At 41.5% G+C, this 22,032-nt stretch overlaps 1 protein-coding gene across 1 annotated transcript in view; it reads left to right on the top strand.

Moving 5' to 3' along the window:
* IQGAP1 (IQ motif containing GTPase activating protein 1) overlaps nt 1-22,032 on the top strand; it is a 178,621-nt gene that overhangs the window by 39,840 nt on the left and 116,749 nt on the right. The window lies entirely within an intron of this gene.

Genomic DNA, 22,032 nt, shown 5'->3' with positions numbered 1-22,032 from the left:
GGAGATGAGCTGCCGTCGTGACCATTTTATTGGCCGCATAAATGAGCAGATCATTTCAACTTTACTTTTGCAGCAGTTCACACTTAGGCCTTTTTAGACGCGCGTATTTGTAAAGGTCCATAATACAGATCCATAACACGGACGTATTACGGATCATATGGCATCAGTATGTCTTCAGTATTGCAAATATGTATTACTGATATGCTGTCTTCTAGGGAGATAATTGAATGATATAAGACAGTCTCTTTAAAAAATGTATGCATTACTGATGCAAAATGGATGACATACAGATCACATATGGACCAAATACAGATGCAGGTGTATTTTAATCACTCTCCAAAGACTTCAATGGGCGTTTTCCATCTGCAATATGGATGAACATAGCGCATGCTGCATTTTAAAAATCCGCTCGTATTTTATGTGAATAGCCTCATTGATTAACATGAGATCCATATCATAGATAGAAAAAGAGGGATGGATTACGGATGTGAATTACGCTCGTGTGACAGAGGCCTTCGTTTTAGCTGAGCCCCAGGACATTGTGTATGAAAATTCCAGAGGGTCTGAGATTTAATAAACAAGAAACAAGGTTAACAACAGATGTTTTGTCGTTCTTGTCCTGTACATTCTACTAATGTGTCCCTAGTATTACTATGGTTGCTCAGCTGGGACTAAGTGTGGACTGTTCAGGTCAGCATTCCCCTGTGACCTCTCATAGCTCTAAGGCCAAAATCACACACACACAGTTTTGATGCAGTCTTTGGTGCAGTTTTTTGATCAGTTTTCTGAGCCAAAGCCAGAAGTGGATCCAAAACGAAGGAAAGGTGTATAGAGAAGACCGATGCATCTCCTTTCGTTGGTGTCCACTCCTGTGTTTGGCTAAAAAAACAGCCAAAAACTGCACCAAAAACTCCATAAAACTTCTGTGATCCTGGCCTAACACTACTTTGCATACATAGTCACCACGTATAGCTCTCACTTTGATGGGGAGAGCTGCTGGTGGCAGTTTAGACATTGCTAAGCCTAACTGGTCTATGACCTGGAATGTAGACGATCACCATATCTCAGTGTATACATGAACTTACATAGTCCCTGTAGTGGTGGTCTGTTTGTGATGAGGGAAGATAAACCATGTGATGATGTGACATTCAGTCATGTGGATAGTTATTCAGTAACACTGTGGCGAATCATGATTTGCATGGCAGTACATCTGTGCGTCTATTAACTTTACTCTACAGGGCTTTATTCTTATACAGGGAGACCCTTTGCACATGGATCATGATCGTTCCCTAAAGGAAAAAAGGAAGCGCCTACACCCAGTTCTAGCAAACTGAATATTGTTTCATTGTGAGCTTAACATCATGTGCCCAGTAATTAATATTAATTGAAACCACTCTTCTGCCCTCTGGGTAGAAGATCACATCTATCTTGGATGTAAAATCCCTGTTTCTTTTTTTTAAAATGGAAAGTAAAGAATGCAAAAAGAGCATTTAAAATAATAACTTCCATTAAACAAAAATGAAGAAAAAAATGAATACAATTTTATATATATGTATGTGTATATATATATATATATATATATATATACATACATACATACATACATACATAATATGTGTTTGCCCCTTACCTGATTTCTTCTATTTTTGGTAATTTTTCACATTAAAATGTTTCAGATCAGACAACTGATTTTAATATAAGATAAAGACAATACGAGTAAACACATAATGCAGCTTTTAAACGGTCATTCTATTTATTGAAGAAAAAGATTTATTCCAAACCTATATTACTTGTGTGAAAAAGCAATTGCCCCCCTCAAACCTAATAACTGGTTGTGCCACCCTTGGCAGTAACAACTGCAATTAAATGTTTGCGATATCTTGCAATTCGTTTTTTACATCGCTGTGGAGGAACTTTGGCCCACTCTTCTCTGTAGAATTGTTTTAACCTGTTGCCGACGCATGGCGTCTATGCTCGTCAAGAGCAGCTGCACGTTCCCACATCATGACGAGCATAGACGAAAATTGGCCGTGTCCGTTAGGGGTTAATTTGGCCATGCTGGGGGGTTTTCAGCATGAACTGCCTGTTTAAAGGGGTTACCCCACAATGTAACATTTATCCCCTATAAATGTTCTCATGCAGTGAGGAGGAGAGGGTCCTAGTGGTTGGGTCTGCAGCGATCATACATTTATCGCCTATTCTGTGAGAATTGCTAATTGTGGGAAAACCCCTTCAAGTCTTGCCACAGCATCTCAATGGGAAATAAGTCAGGACTTTGACTCGGCCACTCCAAAACCTTAATTTTGTTTCTTTTAGCCATTCAGAGGTGGACTTGCTTGTGTGCTTCGGATCATTGTCCTGCTGCATAACTGCGCTTGAGCTTTAGGTCAAGAACTGACGGGCTGACATTTTCTCTCAAGATTTTCTGATAGAGAGCAGAATTCATTGTTCCATCCATTATGACAAGACGTCCAGGTCCTGCAGAAGCAAAGCAGCCCCAGACAATCACACTACCACCACCATGTTTGACTGTTGCTATAAAGGTTGTTATGGGGGAATGCAGTGTTCGCTTTACGTCCGATCTAACGAGACCCATGTCTTCCAAAAAGTTCCACATTTGACTCATCAGTCCACAGAATATTATCCCAAAAGTCTTTGGGGTCATCTAAATTATTTTTGCCAAATGTGAGATGAGCCTTTTGTTCTTTTTGGTCAGCAGTGGTTTGTGCCTTGCGACTCTCCAATGGTTGCCATTTTTGCCCAGTGACTTTCTTTTTGTGGAATCGTGTACATTAATCTTAATTGGGGCAAGTGTGACCTGCAGTTCTTTAGATGTTCGTCCGGGTTCTTTTGTGACGACCTGGATGAGTCATTGATGCACTCTTGGTAAAAGTTTGGTAGGCCGGCCACTCTGGGAAGGTTCACCACTGTTCCAAGTTTTCTCCATTTGTGGATAATGGTTCTCACTGTGGTTCACTGATGTCCCAGAGGCTTAGCAATGGTTTCTAACCCTTTTCAGCCTGGTAGATTTCAATGACTTGGTATGGCATCAGTATTTGAAACTCTTTAGAGTGTGGCATCATGTGCTGCTTTTTGAGACCTTCTAGCCGGCTTCATATTGTCAGACAGCTTCTATTTAAAGAGATGGTTTATCCCTTGTACTTGATCTGAGGAAGAAGCCAGTTCAACACGGAACAGAAGAGAAGAAGAATGTGAATTCTTCTGTTCCATGGTGGTGGGAGTATCTTCGGCAGCAGCATCAGAGCTGTGCGTGCTCTCCTCTACTCCAACTCTTGCTGTGACACTGTCCGTAGCTGATTGGACGGTGTCACAGAGATGTTAAACACCCCCTTGCCAATTACTCTCCTCTCTCCAGCTCTTGCTGTGACACTGCCTGTAGCTGATTGGACACTGTCACAGCGATAAGTAACACGCCCCGTGCCATTTACACGCCCCATTGACAGTTCAGGGGTTTATTTTAAATATCGGGTGCCAAATATAATGGAACTGATATCTAAATAACGGAGAGCGATGGGAAAATGTGTATAGTGAGACAGGGTTTGTACTGCCCTGCCTATTACATGCTGCACACGTATGGGCAGGTGAAAGGTTCTCTTTAAGTGATGTTTAGATTTAACACGTCCGGCAGTAGTCATGCCTAGTTGTGACTAGTGAAACTGAACCCAATTGCCAAGTGAATTTGGTTAACTGGTTGATTTGGTAGCTAAGGGGCAATTACTTCTTCACATAGGGCCAGTTAGGGCTGAATAGCATTTTTCCTTCAATAAATGAAATCCTCATTTTAAAAGCAGAATTTTGTATTTACGTGGGTTATCTAATATTATTAGTAGTTTTGATTCAAAACATTCAAGGGTGACAAATATGCAAAACGAAAAATTGGGAAGGGGGCAAATAGTTCTTCCCAGACTGTAGATCACCCATTTGTCAAAGTTGTTACTCTGTCAGATTGTATGAACTAAGCAGAAAAACAATTCTGGCATGCTCTATAGGACGATGTATGTCGGAGCTATACTCCCCATTGTTCCTAGGAGATAATATCTCGCTGTACGGAGCACCATATGGCGGCACATGATGTACCTGCGGCGGCTTAGTAGAGCTACATGACTCCGTGTGCTTCTGTGCACCCTCCATCCACAAGGGCTGCCACTTTATCGGTTTCTGGGGTGACAAGTGTGGCCAACATTGTGTCTCCCACAGGATGTGTTCGATACAAATAACTCCTAATGCCAACATTGTCTACTTATACAGTTAACCATGTGCTCATATTGCTGCATCCGCATCACCCAGCTTTCCTGGAAGCAGAAATGACCTGATAGAAGAGAAGGATTTCTGATTATTGGGGTTTATTTTTTTAAATTTATCTTAAAATGAATGAAAAGAAGGCTCAACCCCCATGTACTATATAATGTACAGTATTATGAAGCTCCTTCTGAACGATCCTCTATAGACGCCGGTGTATTGTCATGTGTGCAGCAATGTATGTTTTTGTCTTCACTCACTACTGCTACTTAGTCTACCACAGACTGCTGGTGAGACATAGTGAGCGGAAGTCTGCTATGTCCAAGTGACAGTGACAGGATGTGACTCACCTCCGACATCTGCTGCTAGTCCCTGGATGTTTCTGTAGCTGTTGCCTGGAGACTAAGCTGGTGGACAGCGTGTGTGAATAGCCTAATATATCAGCCATGCATGCAGCCCCAGGTACCATCGGAGCAGAGGCTACAGGTGTAAGTGTTGTGGAAAACATGGGAGGATTTATAAAAGCAGCACCGTTGGTAACTGAGGAAACAAATAGATGTTGGTATTTCCCTGTACCAGTTTTGTGACGTGCAGATACTCCTAATATCTTGTGGTAGTATATACCTGCCAACAGAGATTATAAGTGGAAGTCCAGCAAGAGTCTGTGCACATTGTTAGTTTCTGACCATACTAAAAGACCGTACAGATGATGAATTCACGGACTGGATCTTGTGAATTATAGCTACCACTATGTTTGACCAAATAGGAGAGCGATGATGGTGTTTGTAGAGTAAGGCCTTGTTTACATCTGTGTCCGAGGTTCTATTAGGGGCCTCCGTCGCTGATCTACTGGAAACCAAGGACACTCTGGCAGAAACGTATTAAAGTCAATGGCCTCAGTCAACCACTGGTGGTGTCCGTCGTACAGCGGAACCAGCGCTTCCAGTATTTTCGTTGTTCCACTCCTCTGACGAAGCAGAACAAACGCAAACACAGACACAGGTGTGAACCCGGTTTAAGTGACACCGATTATTTTATCTTTCCGTGAATTCTATAGCATTGACATTCGTTTGTGCTGTACACAGAATTTATTTACGGAGATCATTTCTCAAACACGCTCCAAAGGGCAATATATTAGGAAGCGATATACCTATCCGTATGTTTTCAAAGTGTCGGAGGAAACTGCAATTGAAAAATCCCACCCAGGCACAGGGAGAACATGCAAAGTCCATATAGATGTTGACCTGGTCAGATGCATTCCAGGACCCCAGTGCTGCAAGGCATTAGTTAGATTATTATCATTTATATACTAATGGGTATTAGGAAGGTTCTCCACAAAAATAGCTATTTATTTCATTTCTTTTTGTGTCCTCTCCCTTAATTCTGATCTCCGGACTCCCCCTTATTGAGGCTCAGGATATGTTGAGAAGTTACCTGTAAATGTTCTGATCATAGTTGAACCCAGCAGGAGTAGCCAACACTGTAGAAAATAAATCTCAGGTAGGCATTTCCCATAGCTACACTCATGGGTAATGTAATGACTGCCACCTCTGAAAAATGCATCTATTAGACCAAAACAACTGAAAAGAAAAGACTAAACAGAATATGTAAATCAGTGGCCAAATCTGCAGTAAATCCACATGTTCACATACAGCTTGAAATACACATTTTGCCACAGATTTTACCGGCCACAATAGAGTAAGTGAAATGTGCTGCAAAATGCAGAACAAATCTGTAAAGGAGCGTTTTGCTTATTTTAAAATCGGCAGTATGATCACAAATCCGCGTGGGTTTTTCTCCGCTAGATGTGATAGATGTCTTGTTAAACCCAATTCACATGCATTGTACTTCTTTGTTGCGGATTTTCAATGTAGAATCTGCGCCAATAATCCACAATAAATACAACACCTGTAAATTTAGCCTAAACTAAAGAGTGATTCTCCCTCTGGCGGACCTGGTTCATCTGTGTGTTTCATGGACAGCCCATGGATGTCAATGGGCGCGGTGTAATACTTCATTATCCTCATTCAGCTCAATGCCAGGGCACCTGTCACACAGGAAGGGGTTGCCTAAAAGTGAAGCTGGACTATAAAGCACATTTATTTATTGATGCATGTCTGGCGTTGAAGAGCTGTTATATGTGTAGTAAGCCCCTTACTAAAACTTTACTGGTACTAGGAAGGAAGTGGGTGAAGGGAGTACACTAAAAGATGGTTTCAGTACAGTAAGCATGCAAATAGAAAATAATGGAGTCCCCATTGACATCATTTTAAAATCTAAATATAGACGTGGAAAGAAGAAATATATATTTTTAATAACTACATTTTGTTAAGTAGATCGGCATGTTTGGACCGTGACTTGGCAGTGAGGCTTTTATTATAAAGGTTAAACATGGGAGATGTAAATATGGCCCAGCATTTAATTTTCGAAGGTAAAAAAACCTGTTATGGCAAGTGCACATGACAGAGTTTTCACGTCATCTGAGTGGGACCCGATAGTTTTCACGGACCCAATCACTTTAGCAGGTGAATCGGGTCCGTGAAAACGGACCCAACTTTCTCATCCGTGGAAAGATAGGGCATGTCCTATCTTTACAGAGATCGCGGACGGGACCCGGCGTGAGGCATTAAACTTCAAAAAGATTTTTAAAGTTGTTAACATATTAAATATTATTTAATTAAAAAAACCCTATGGTTTTCCACTAAGAAAATATAAAATCCTCTTCCACCCCTACCTTCCATCTGCACCATATACCAGCCACAGATTGTTCACTGCATATTAAACATTTCAATAAAGGACGGTGGGAAGTAGAGGAGAAAAAGAGAGACGGAAGGGCCCACCGTGAATTTCTCATGGCTAGCTGCTGTGTTTAAACAAACTTACTGTCTCCTACGGAAATATAAAGTTCTATATATTAAAAGAGGTTCTGACACCACTTCCCCCCCCCCCCCTGAAAAAAAATAGTAAATTGTATAAGTCCTCCAGAGCAGTGTTTTCAAGTTCAGTCCTTAACCCCTTCCCCCTGCTTGCATTCTGGGCCCTAATGTCCAAGCCATTTTTTACATTTTTCCATTGTCACATTCGAAGAGCTGTAACTTTTTTTATTTTTGCGTCGGCATAGCTGTATAAGGTCTTGTTTTTTGCAGGACGACTTGCAGTTTTTATTGGTACCATTTGAGAGTAGATGCGACTTTTTGATCACTTTTTATCACATTTTTTTAAAGTCAGGATTAACAGAAAACAGCAATTTTTCCATTGTTTTTTATTTTATTTTTTTACGGCGTTCACAGTGCGGGTTAAATAATGTAACAGCTTTATAGTCGGGGTCGTTACGGACGCGGCGATACCAAATATGTATAACTTTTTTGCTTTATTGTAGTTTTTTTGTTTCACTTTTTTTTTTTATCAACTTTATTAAACTTTTTTACTTTTTTACTAGTCCCACTAGGGGACTTCACTATCCTCCGATCGCTATTATAATACACTGCAATACTTTTGTATTGCAGTGTATTACTGCCTGTCCGTTTAAAACGGACAGGCATCTGCTAGGTCATGCCTGCGGCATGATCTAGCAGGCATTCGCTCCAGGCAGACCTGGGGGTCTTTATTAGACCCCCGGCTGCCATAGAAGACACAGACACTCAGCGATTTTATCGCCGGGTGTCAGTGAGATGAGAGGGAGCTCCCTCCCTCTCTTCAAAACCATTCAGATGCGGTGCTCGCTATTGAGCACCGCATCTGAAGGGTTAAACGGGTGAGATCGATACTAATATCGATCTCACCCGGCAGAGCAGGGAAGCCCCCAGCCCTCAGCTGCCTCTGGCAGCTGAGAGCAGGGAGATTTCACGGCTCCCTGCTCTGTTTACTTTATTCTACAGCAGCGACGTAGAATAGCGGCGCTCTAGAATAAAGCCCACTAATGACCGCCGTAAAAAGACGTATCGGCGGTCATTAAGGGGTTAAGAACCACCAACAGGTCATGATTTGAGATATAGAGCGAACACCTGTTGCAATTCCTGATGCACTGACTATAAGGGCACATTCAGACGTGGCGGAATTGCTGGAGAATTCCGCTGCGGACAGTCCGCAGTGGAATTCTGCAGCAGCCGTTTTTTACATTTGTTTCTGTACATTTTTAGGAAACTTAGTTCAGACGTTGCGGAAAATAACTGTGCGGAATTTAGGCTGCGGTTCAGAATTTCCCCTCCGCAGCATTCTCATTATGTTGCGGAGAAACAGCGTAATTTCACTGCGGATTTCAGCCTTTGCAATGCAAAAACTGAAATCTGTGGCAAATCTGCTGTGATATCTGCAACGTCTGAATAGTCACCTATTGGCGGCGGAATGACGCTTAGGTATGTTAGTAGCAGGATCAGAGGCGTACTCAAGAACAGAAGCCAGCAGATGACACGGGAATGTATTCGAAGAACAGACCAGGGGTCAAAACTAATAAAACAGGTATAAAGTCAGAAACCCAAGGGACAACATAGGAGCAGACTCTAATAACTATGTCAAGGTCATGATCATCGTCAGAAATAAGACGGGTAATTAAATTGGACCTGCTTAAAGGAAGGTTAGCAGGTATTGTAGATTATCATCTACTCCGTAACACATATAGTGACGTATATAACCAATCATACCAAGACCATTATTCTTTCCAACCTTTATTGTTGGAATTTGTAACAACTTTGCATACTATATGACAGTACAAACGGGTTACTTTAAAAAAAAATAAAAAAATATTGAATGCAAGGCTTATTCATTTTTAATATACAGTATAGTACCAAGATGTTGACTAAATTGTTTCTATAACAATAATTAATAACTAGTCTTTCCTGCAGTGGCAGTCTCCGGATGAGCAATCGGGAAGTAATATGTCCCCTTTGAGTTTTTTGCCTCTGCCTTCTACTCACAGTGTGATCACACTCTACAATAATCTAACCACAGGATTGAGCAAACCGGTATCATAACTTTGCTCCTCCGGATTAAATACAACAGCCTAATTTAAAGGTGTTCTCTGCTTTTGGCAATCCCATTGGGTCCCATGACAATAAGCTGATCATACAGTGTCCCTTTGCTGGGACCACCAGCGATGAGCTATTCTTTGTGGGCAAACTTGGCAGAAAGTCTTCATTTTCCCTTCAGTGCCACCACAGGGGAAATGAAGCATTACACAGTGCCTATTCATATTAATGTGTTGTCTGTGTAATGCAAGACAGGTCCTCCGCTGTGGCCAAGAGATGAGGATCTTGAATGTGGAACCCCTCTATTATGCTCTCTCTTGGATTTCTTTCTATCTCTCTGACCTCTTGTTCAGTGTGTCATTTGCATGTTCTCTTTCTTCTCCTCTTCCCCTTGTTGTTGGCTTTTCCTTCTGGATTCAGTCCTCTCCTCTTTTTTTTCCTCAACACAGCCCCTATTGGACAAACTATTAGCAGACTTGGCTTTCGGTATCTGTACGCTGATAACACCCAAGTATATACCCGTGACATCTCCCCTGCACTAATACAAAACACCAGTGATTGTCTGTCCGCTGTCCCTAACATCATGTCCTCTCTCTATCTGAAACTGAATCTTTCAAAATCTGAGCTCCTTGTGTTCCCACCATCTACTAACCGACTTAAACCTGGTGTCTCCATTTCTGTGTGTGGCACTACGGTAACTCCTGGGCAGCACGCCCGCTGTCTTGGAATTTATTTTTGACTCCGACCTTTACATTAAAAAACTTACATATCAAAAACATCTCCAGAATCTGCCATTTTCTTACTGTGGAAACAGCCAAAACTGTCATTGTTGCTCTTTTTCACTCTCGTCTTAATTACTGTAACTCATTACTAGTCGGTCTTCCCCTCACTAAACTCTCCCCTCTCCAATCTATCCTTAACCACTTCCCGACATTTGACGTATCCATACGCCAAAGTCGGGTAGGGGAAGTATTGAGTGGGCTCATGGAGTGAACCCGCTTCATACGATGCCGGTGTCGGCTGTTTGTTACAGCCCACACCTCAGAGTAACTAGCGGCATCGCGCTCGAGCGCAATCCGGCTAGTTTAACTCGTTAAATGCCGCGGTCAACAGAGACCGCAGCATTTAAATCGTTAGAAAGAGGGGGGCGACCCACTCTAACAGCGTATCGCGCCCCCCGCAACGCAATTGCAGGGGTGCGATTGTTGCTACGGCTGCCTGGGTGCGTAATGAAGGCCCCCAGGTCTGCCATCTTTGTACACCTATTTAAGCCCTGTCTCTGGCAGGGCTTAATAGATGCCTGTCAGAATCACGATATACTGCAATACATTAGTATTGCAGTATATCGTGCAAGCGATCTAACGATCGCTGGTTGAAGTCCCCTAGGGGGACTAATAAAAAAAAGTAAAAATTAGTTAAATAAAGTTTTTTTTGTTTTTTTTTTTTGTGTAAAGAATCTCTATTTTTTGGTCACCTCATCTCCCACAAAAAATGAAATGAAAAGTGATCAAACTGTCGCATTTACACCAAAATGGTATTATTAAAAACGACAGCTTATCTCACAAAAAATAAGCCCGCATACCACTTAATCGACGGAAAAATAAAAAAGTTATGGCTCTCGGAATTTGGCGACACAAAATAAATTTTATTTTTTACACTTAGGTTTTTACTTGTAAAAGTAGTAAAATATAGAAAAAACAATATATATTTGGTGTCGCCGTAGTCGTATTGACCCAGAGAATAAAGTTAACATGTTGTTTTAATTGCACAGTGAATTCCGTAAAAACGGCGCGCAAAAACCCATGGAGGAATCGCAGTTTTTTTCATTTTCTACCCCACAAATAATTTTTTCCCCGTTTCCTAGTACATTATATGGCAAAATAAATGGTGCTATGAAAAACTACAACTCGTCACGCAAAAATCAAGCCCTCATGGTACTATATCGACGGAAAAATAAAGACGTTATGGCTTTTGGAAGGTGGGGAGGAAAAAACGAAAATGAAAATCTGAAAAAGGGCTGCGGCGGAAAGTGGTTAATTCAGCAGCCAGGCTCGTCTTTTTGGCCAACCGCTACACCAACGCCTCTACCCTGTGCCAGTCACTCCACTGATTACCCATTCTCTTCAGAATAAAATGTAAACATATTTCTCTCACCCACAAAGCTCTCCACAGTGCTGCACCTCCTTACATCTTTTCCCTCTTCCCTGTCTACCACCCTACCCGTGCTCTACATTCTGCCAACGACCTTAGATTAAAATCCTCCATAAACCGAACCTCTCACTCCCGTCTCCATGATTTTTCTCGTGCTGCACCCGTCCTCTAGATGCGCTACTCCAGACAATCAGATTAATTCCCAACATCCACAGTTTTAAGCGTGCCCCAAAAACACATCTTTTTAGACAGGCCTCTAATATTCCCTAAACCGACTCCTTTGCTTGACCCCCATTTTACATTGGTCATCAGAACCTGACCCCCTTATTCAGCAGTATCCCCCCACACGGCTTGCTCCCTAATGCACTTCATGTCCGTCATACACAGATACTGGCTGGTGACCGGCTCATGCAGATTTATGTGTACCACCCCATGTGTATAAAAGATGGCTGGACCATTGTACTGAACAAGCACTTTTTACATTTTGTGTCTTCCCTATTTCCTCATAGATTGTAAGCTCTTGCGATCAGGGCCCTCACTCCTGTTGTTTGAATTGTTAGTTAGTTTGGTCACTATGTAATATCTGATATTGTCTGTACATGTTCCCTCTGAATTGTAAAGTGCTGCGGAATATGCTGGCGCTATACAAATATAGGTTATTATTATAGTATTTCTTACTATTCCTGTGAAGAAAGGCAGGTTTAGTTAGGCTCTGTTCACACAGACTCTGACGGATCCGAATTGTACCCAATGGACCCCATAAACCTATAATGGTTTTTGTCAGTGTTCTGTCAAGGTTTCTGTTTTGACAGTAAGGATAGCACTGCATACTATGTTATTCTTGTCGTCAAAAGAGATAGAAACCGAGACCCTACCTCCGACTGAAAGCCCAAATACAAACGTGAGCATAGCCTAAATCACATGTTGGTGAATCTGTTTATGAGATGTTGAGCACTTCAGGTCACCATGTCACACTGCATATGGTGTCAATAAGTGCCAGGGGTGAAAGTGGCTAGAAAGAGTGTTTCTTGCTCTCTAGATTAGATGGTCTTTTCCATACATTACACAGACAGCCAGTGGCATAGATGTAGAGTTGTGACCGTGCAGTGGAGACCACTACATTCAACAGTTTCTGTTGTAACTGGGGCCAATGTTGTTTCCAATTGTTAAAAATAAAACAGCCACTGTTACTACAGTAACTCCTCCATATAGTCGATGGAGTCCCATTCGGCAGCGGGCGGATCGCTGGCTTCTGGCGCCGTTTAGTGTCTGCATGTTATGTGTGACACGCATACAACAGTCTGACGCTGAACAGAATCTGGACCCAGCGCTGGAGGGTATCTGAGTGTCTCGTGTGATACAGTCTATCCCTTTCCATTGGCGTAGCTATAGAGGTCGCTTTCTTATAGATATGCTGTCTCCAATATATATATTTTTGGGGGGACAGGAGGAAACACGTGGGTCTTGTGCCCCTGATCTTCTAAGATCCTAACAATGTCACTGGCTACTAGTGCTGCATCAATGGGTCACTTAAGAGACCCAGCGATGCAGCTGAAAGTTACGGGTGGGCCGCGTCAGTCGACCACGAAGAGACGTTTTGCACCAGGGCCCATGAGCCCTTAGCTATGCCCCTACAGACAGCCTATTGTTTCCAATGGGCACCTTGTAATGCTTCATTTTTTTTCTTGGACATCACTGTGTGGGATTTAAAAGCATGGTGACGGGTTAGTCCAGACATTACTGCAGATCACTGGGAACTAGCAAATTATTATTTTTTTTTAATATATTGATGTTACATTCATGGATCAATGCCAATACAAATACTTCCCTCAGATAAATGTGCTATTTAGCCGTATTTGCTTTAGATAACCTATGCACTTACTGATTAGAATGGATTGCTCTTGTGGAAAGAACTGCCTTGATATGGGAATCATAAAAGTTCAGTCTAAGGCTTCGTTCACATCTGCGCCAGGGTCCCGTTCCGACGTTCCGTCTGAGCTTTCCGTTGGAACGGGACCCTGACTGACACAAACAGAAACCAAAGGTTTCCGTTTCCATCACCATTGATTTCAACGGTGACGGATCCGGTGCCAGTGGTTTCCGTTTGTCTCCGTTGTGCAAGGGTTCCCTCGTTTTGACGGAATCAATAGCGTAGTCGACTACGCTATTGATTCCGTCAAAATGACGGAGCCCTTGCACAACGGAGACAAATGGAAACCGCTGGCATCGGATCAGTCACCATTGAAATCAATGGTGATGAAAATGGAAACTTTCCGTTTGTGTCAGGGAATGTCGGAACGGAGCTCTAGCACAGAACCGAACAAAGCCTAATTTGTGTTCTTCAGCTCTGGTCTACAAGGATCAGTAAGGTTGTATTCAGGTGAGAGTGTGTTTCATCAGGAAAAACTGAAGATCTTACATCAGACTTGAATCGGGATTGTGTCCAAGTGCGTTCCGTGCGTTAGTTTTTAACGTCCATATAGAATCTGTGATCTGTGATCCTGGGTGGTAAAAATAAACCTTGTTATTAATTTAAAATGTAAAAAAAAAGCTTCTTTTTTTTTTTCGCTGCAACAACCGTGACATTTGCTATTAGCTGTAGGTAAAACCTGCAACAGAACAGCAGCGATTCCAAAGTATAAATTGACATGCTGCGGATTAAAAAACCGCACCGCAGGTCAATTTATGAATGGTTTTCGGGTTGATTTTTATTCCGCAGTGTGTGGATGAGATTTATTCATGATAAGTGGATCACGAGGCATTTTCCTCCAATAAAATATATTACAAAGTTTCTTATATTCCCTCGTACTATCGATTTTATTCAAAGCTTGTTGAAACTTACTGACCATTTAACTCCTTGGCAATCAAAGCATTGGGAATGTTGAACCAACCCATACGCATTGGATCGTCAGCGATCCAGACAAAATTAGCAGGCTCAGACGTACAGTAATTTATCTAATGTATATGGCCAGCTTGCTCCAGTAGCAAGTGCGCCCGTATGATCAGGAGTGGGCCAACAGCTGTAATACACATCTGTAACATCTCTAACAGCGAAGATCACCGAACCCGCTGATCTCTGCCATTACCCCTTTAAATGCCTCTATCAACTCTGATCCAGGCATTCAAAAGAAAAGAGTGAGAGTGAAGACCCCCTTTGATTGCATTACAGGGAAATCCCAGTGACACAATTGAGCCTTATACCGTGCATGGGCAGACAGTTTAGGGTCCATTGAAGGGCCCCAGAGCTGTCTAACCGTATTTCCTGTTGTTAGGGCATACTTAGGTATTCTCTAACAACTGCCTGTGTACTATTCGTATGCCAGTACATTATAGTAAAAAAAATAAAATAAAAAATAAATACAATGAATTAAAAAAAGTAATGTTCAACAAAAAACAAATCCGTAAAAAAATAAAACACAAAAGCTGATTTTTCCCAATAAATAAACTTTATTAAATATAATTTCCAAAAATAAATAAATAATTTGCACATATTTGGTATCGCCAAAACCGTGACAACCGGCAAAACACGTTTATAGCATAATTTATGATCGATGTATGCGGTTTAAACAAAAAAAAAAACTGCAGTGGAATTGCCTTTTTTTTTTTTTTTTGCCGCATTTTTGCCAAAAATAACAATTTAATATAAATGAGATGCTAATGTATATGTACCAAAAAATGGCACCTTCATGATGTACAACTCGTCCCGCAAAAAACAAAGCCTCATACAGCTACGTTAAACAAAAAAACAAAAAAGTTATGCAAAGAGGAAAAATTAAAAAATCGTTCTGGTCCTCAATTCCAAAATTGGCTTTTTCTTCAAGGGGTTAAGTGCATGCGTTTACTCTATTAAATTTACTGTCTGATTACCAGTAACAATGACTCTTTGGACCAGCAAGTAACATAACAGAGCAGCGGGTTGGAGAAAATACTTTGAAGGTAATGTCTTGTATAATGAGGATATTATACCAGGAAGAGTTTTTCCTGTCCTGAAAATGAACTTGAAGAGAGGTCATCACTTTCTTTTGAAAATAAAAGCCTTCCCATATTTTCCAGTGAATGCTCTGTGCACAGAAGGTCAGGTTCACACAGCTTGGTCCCTTTGGATACAGAACACTGCCTAATTATTTGCATTAGCCAGACACAGCTCAGTAATGATTCATATGTGCCAGTTCCTATGATCAGGCCGTCGTTTGTACACTTTACCCTTTCCGACATTACAGTGACTGAGCTAGAAGGTCTTATGTACAGAGCTGAACATTTTCTTTATTTCATAAGTACTGCTAAAATCAATACAAGACTGACTTCTTCAAAGCTTCAGAACTCAGAAGCTAAGGTGGCAGTGATCTAAAGTGTGCAACTGGTAATATTTACAGGAAAAAACTATCCTAAAACCAAGCCCCAACAAATCCCAGGTGCCAAGTATCCAATGTCTCTAAGGCTGTGTTCACACTGAGTTTTTTGCAGGAGGAAAATTCCTCCTGCAAAAACTGCTCCAGACGTTTTTTGCACAGTGGTTTGACAAAAACTCGTCAAAACACTCGTCGGGGCGATTTTTTTCCTTTTTCTGACTGATTGAAATGTGGTTTTGGAGGCGGAAACTGCCTCAAGATGGGTCATGACGCTTCTTTTTACCGTGACGCGTTTTTTTTACTCGCAGTAAAAAAACTCGTCCAACTCCCATTGAAATCAATGGGAGGCATGTCGGGCAGTTTTTGAGGAGTTTTGCGGCGCGGTTTCCGCGTCAAAAAACTCTGTGTGAACAGGGCCTTACAGTATCTTTTAGGAGCTGAAATTCAACATGTTATCCTCATTTTCCTGAGTCTTCCTCACCCCTTTATGAGATTGGAGGGGAGGGGGTGTTGGTGGGAACCATGGTCTGGTCTGTGCAGCTAACTAGCAGTCCCATCAGCTGATAGGACTGCTTGTCTTGTGGGCCATAACTACAACTCCTGAAGCCTATGCATGGCAAAATACCCAGTTCTCAAGACACAACAAATAATCTCCTGTCTGTCCTGTGGCTATCCCTTTATGATGCAGCTACCTGACCTCAATGCCTTTTGGTAAAGACGTAACCTCTTCTGGTTTGCAAACATGCTTTGTAAATATTTCAGACATCTAGCACAAAGGCATTAGACTTAACACACAAATTATTTTTAAACTGCTTGGAAGAAAAAAAGCAGCAAAATATCTACGCCACATACATGTCACATTTGACATCACTATGCAGAGGTTGTAAAGGTGGCAGCTCTACAGTTGCTCTTGTGGTGTGTGTTTCATTTGCTACATATTAGAGGAGAAGTGTTTGCAATGAAGAATTATACAAATTCCATAGAAAGCATAAAGATACTGCAACATCCAAATCATTCGCCAGTAATTGACTAAATGTATTTGTCACCAATTTTTGAGTTGTAATCCGCATTAGTAAATTATATCTTTTACCTTTTATAGTGTCTCTTTCTGCTATTTTTCAGCAATTTTCACTTTGAAGTGAAGGAGTCTGAAGGGCTGGCTTGTGTCTGAATGAGTCTAAAGGCTGGGGCTGCATGCAGGGTTCTCACCAATCAGATTCAGTGTGGCTTAATAGGGTATGACAGGTGACATTATTGACCGATCTAAAGAAAATCAGTAATTTTTACCACAATTGTGATTACTATTTATCTGTTTTCGTGGCAGCTGGGTGACAACTAGGATTTACACCATTAAATCTCACGGCATTACTGCCTAGTTATGTAGTAACTCATTCACTCACTACTACAGCATACCCAGGCCGATTAATTTATAAATACTATAGGGAGAATGGGTGACAACCTTATAAGAGGTATACAACCAACTCGAAAAAATCATGCAGGATATCTAAAACCACTGTAAAGGATCTGCCAGACACATCTTCTGTCTCGACGCCCGTGGTTAATCAGTCTGCACCTGCTCCTAAGTCTGATAGAGTGACTCGATCATCTACCACTCGGGCTGGGAAGCTGAGAAGTGGGAGAGCCTATCACAGCCTGGCCAGACGGAGCTAGCTCCCGCCCTCTGTCTATTTATACCTTCATTTCCTGCTCCTCCTTTGCCTGTGATTCTGCCTGTTTCCTGGCTCTGCTGCTGCTGCTTGTACTATTGTCCTCTGCTTCATATTGAACCTGCTTTACTGACTACTCTCCCTCTCTGCGTTTGGTACCTCGTACACTCAAAGTTTGACTCGGCTTGTTCACTACTCCTGTTGCTCACGGTGTTGCCGTGGGCAACTGCCCCATTTCCCTTTTCTTCTGTGTACCCTTGTCTGTTTTTCTGTCGTGCACATATTGAGCATAGGGACCGTCGCCCAGTTGTACGCAGTCGCCTAGGACGGGCCGTGCAAGTAGGCAGGGACTGAGTGGCGTGTAGATTAGGGCTCACCTGTCTGTCTCCCTACCCCGTCATTACAACCACAATATTTTAAAAGATATATGCAATATATAAAAAGATATATGCAATACGGTGCATAAAAATGCTATGAAAGACAGGCACAGGCAAAAGAATATATACAGAAAGGTGGACTCCCCAAATACATAAATGATGCCAAATAACAAATAGATGGTACATAAAACAGTTGAAAAAGTACAGTAAATACAAATTGTTGGGTATAGCTTGTTCATTTAGAACATCATAATAACTCATAGTGAATAAATAAAATCCGACAAAGTAGGTGGCCAAGCTGGAGTCAAAGTCCAGAAAGACATTGTATCAGGGAGTCCACCACACCCGAAACGCGTTTCGCTAATAATGCTTCGTCCAGGGTGAAGCATTTAAGAAAACCTATGTCCTGCATGACTGTGTAATTTTGCATGCTTTTGGGACCTATCTTGTACGGGAATATTAATTGGCGGAGTTGTAGTGTCACCCAACTGCCCCAGAAATATAAGAAATTGATCAATCAAATTTGAAACAACTTGATATGAAGACCGTATTTTATGAGGTAGTTCCATTTAACATTCCGTTTTATACTGAGACGTATATGCAGTATATACTACATATGTAATTACATGACAATTCATATTGTCATCTTCGTCCAGAGAGCTAAGTGTATGATATAAAGTCATCGTTGTCACCATTGTTGTGAATTGGTGACATGTTAACAGATATGGCGCAGGAATGAGGGAGGGGTTGGACTGAATTTATGTCAGGAGAAGGTATTTGGAACAAAATGTATTTCATTTCATTCTGTTGTGAAATAGTCTTGCCTAAGAGGTTTGGAGTTCCTGGTTGATACTTAGATCAGTTTCCTTCCTTATACCTTAAACTGTGTATAGACTGTGTGTATACTGCATTTTTCATATATGGGGAAAAAGAAAACTTAATGCTCTCCGTATACTGTGATTCCCTACAAAAAACTTGGACTAGCTCTTAAAATACAAAGAGACCTTTGTTGTCAGTGATAGTAGAGTTTGTCATTGGTTCGGATTATTAGTCAAGGCCTATTTAAGAGCCTGTTCACATCAGCGTTCTGCTTCCATTGATGGGTTCCGTCAGACCTTTCCGTCAGAGGAACCCATCAACTGACCGGCATACTGAAACCATAGCTTCCGTTTGCATTACTACTCATTTCAATGGTAATGCTTCCATTGCTAATGGTTTCCGTTAAATACTGTACCTCTGTATACGTCTGATATCATACATAACTATTGACGCAACAACTGAGCCAAAATATATTGGACTGAAATTTGTAATGGGTATGTCAAGCGATACCCGCCCTCCAGTGATTTTATCCAGGTCCAAATCATGTTTTCTCTATATATCGGGAGAGGAATTAGACTCACAGACGCTGCTGGTATGCTCAAAGTACTCCTCTGAGGTTTATTGCCAAACTCTATTACAATAATATAATTCAAAAGGGGTGTAGGCTTGAGGTTAACCAATCAGAGGCAATGTGACAATATTTAAATCAGCCAATTACAGTCATGCGATGCATTTCAGATGCATTATTATAATTCTTTACACATCAGGGTTGCAGGTGCCTTATCTCTCTTGGCAAGAATATAATAGTTCGTTCTTTTAACCCCTTCCCTCTTTAGCCACTTTTGACCTTCCTGACAGAGCCTCATTTTTCAAATCTGACATGTGTCACTTTATGTGGTAATAACTCCGGAATGCTTTCACCTATCCAAGCGATTCTGAGATTGTTTTCTCGTGACACATTGGACTTTATGTTACTGGCAAAATTTGCTCGATATGTTCAGTATTTAATTGTGAAAAACACCAAAAATTAGCGAAAAATTGCAAAAATTAGCATTTTTCTCAATTTAAATGTATCTGCTTGTAAGACAGGCAGTTATAACATACAAAAGTGTTTCTAATTAACATCCCCCATATGTCTACTTTAGATTGGCATCGTTTTTTGAACATCCGTTTATTTTTCTAGGACGTTACAAGGCTTTGAACTTTAGCAGCAATTTCTGACATTTTCAAGAAAATTTCAAAAGGCTATTTTTACAGGGGCCAGTTCAGTTGTCAAGTGGCTTTGAGGGCCTTATATATTAGAAACCCCCAAAAAGTCACCCCAGGGCTGAGAAGGGAAAGAGCGCTATTTGGCTTTTGGAGCTCAAATTTAGCAGGAATGGTTTGCGGAGGCCTTGTCACATTTACAAAGCCCCTGAGGTGACAAAACAGTGGAAACCCCCCACAGGTGACCCCATTTTGGAAACTATACCCCTTGAGGAAATTATCTAGGGGTATAGTGAGCATTTTGACCCCACAGGTTTTTTGCAGAAATTTTTGCAAGGAGGCTGTGAAAATGAAAATCTACATTTTTTCAAAGAAAATGTAGGTTTAGCTAATTTTTTCTCATTTCCAGAAGGACTGAAGGAGAAAAAGCACCACAAAATTTGTAAAGCAATTTCTCCCGAGTAAAACAATACCCCACATGTGGTAATAAACGGCTGTTTGGACACACGGCAGGGCTTAGAAGGGAAAGAGCGCTATTTGGCTTTTTGAGATCACATTAAGCAGGAATGATTTGCGGAGGCCAGGTCACATTTGCAAGGCCCCTGAGGGGACAAAACAATGAAAACGCCCAAAAAGGGACTCCATTTAGGAAACTACACCTCTTGAGGAATGCATCTAGGGGTGTAGTGAGCATTTTGACCCCACAGATGTTTCATAGAATTTATTAGAATTAGGCAGTGAAAATAAAAACAGTCCTTTTTCTTCAATAAGACGTAGCTTTAGCGCAAATTTTTTCATTTTCTCAACAAATAAAGGAAAAAAAAGAACCCAACATTTGTAAAGCAATATCTCCCGAGTACGGCAATACCCCATATGTGGTCATAAACTGCTGTTTGGGCAAACCGCAGGGCTCAGATGGGAAGGACCGCCATTTGGAGTGCAGATGTTGCTGGATTGGTTTCTGGGCACCTGTGGGCCCAAAACAGTGGAAACCCCCCAGAAGTGACCCCATTTTGGAAACTACACCCCTCAATGCATTTACCAAGGGGTGTAGTAAGCATTTTAACCCTGCAGGTGTTTTGTAGAAATTAGTGTGCGCTCAATGTTGCAGAGTGAAAATGGGATTTTTTTCCATAGATATGCCAATATGTGGTGCCCGGCTTGTGCCACCATAACAAGACAGCTCTCTAATTATTATGCGGTGTTTCCCGGTTTTAGAAACACCCTACATGTGGCCCTAATCTTTTGTCTGGACATATGACAGGGCTCAGAAGTGAAGAGTACCATGCGGAGTGGAGGCCAAATTTGGCGATTTACAAAGTATTGGTTCACAACTGCAGAGGCTCAGATGTGAAATAATAAAAAGAAACCCCTGATAAGTGACCCCCACTATGGAACTGCACCCCTCAAGGCATTAATTAAGGGGTGTAGTGAGCATTTTCACCCCACAGGTCTTTTCCATAAATGAATGCGCTGCGGATGGTGCAAGTTAAAAATTTATATTTTTCCCTAGATATGCCATTCAGTGGCAAATATGTCATGCCCAGCTTATGACGCTGGAGACACACACCCCAAAAATTGTTAAAAGGGTTCTCCCGGGTATGACGATGCCATATATGTTGAAGGAAACTGCTGTTTGGGCACGCTGTAGGGTTCAGGGCCGAGGGAGCACCATTTGGCTTTTGGAGAGCGGATTTTGCTTGGTACTATATTTGTTTGAGTATTGCTGGTGTTTTATAATGTGGGGGTACATGTAAGCGGGGCGGAGTATATAAGGGGCATAGTCAGGTGGTATAAAAAAAAAAAAATAATCCATAGATGTGTGTTACGCTGTGAAGCAATCCTTTCTGCACAGGCCGGTGTCGCACTGATAAATGGTGTAATTTCTTATCCCCCTTTTGGTCCACACTCCGCACCTTTGTAGTTTGAGGAATTTTGCTGGGAAGTGTTGTCCTGGTATAATACGGGCACCGTCGCTTCCAGCGGATATGTTTGGGCCCTCCCTTTCCTGGTTCCCTAATTTTAGGTCCTTGATAAATCGCCTCTTCAAACAGAAGAAATGTTCCCCTCGGGCACAACTGCATATTTTTTTATTTCCTGACTTATTGGAGCCATAACTAATTTTATTTTTCATAGACGTAGCGGTATGAGGGCTGGTTTGTTGCGGGATGAGCTGTAGTTATTATTGGTACCATTTTGGGGTACATGTGACTTTTTGATCACCTTTTATCCTATTTTT

Source organism: Rhinoderma darwinii, chromosome 3, assembly GCF_050947455.1.
Source record: "Rhinoderma darwinii isolate aRhiDar2 chromosome 3, aRhiDar2.hap1, whole genome shotgun sequence".
Taxonomy (NCBI): domain Eukaryota; kingdom Metazoa; phylum Chordata; class Amphibia; order Anura; family Rhinodermatidae; genus Rhinoderma; species Rhinoderma darwinii.
The sequence above is the reverse complement of the archived record's forward strand: the minus strand, read 5'-3'. Positions and strand labels throughout refer to the sequence as shown.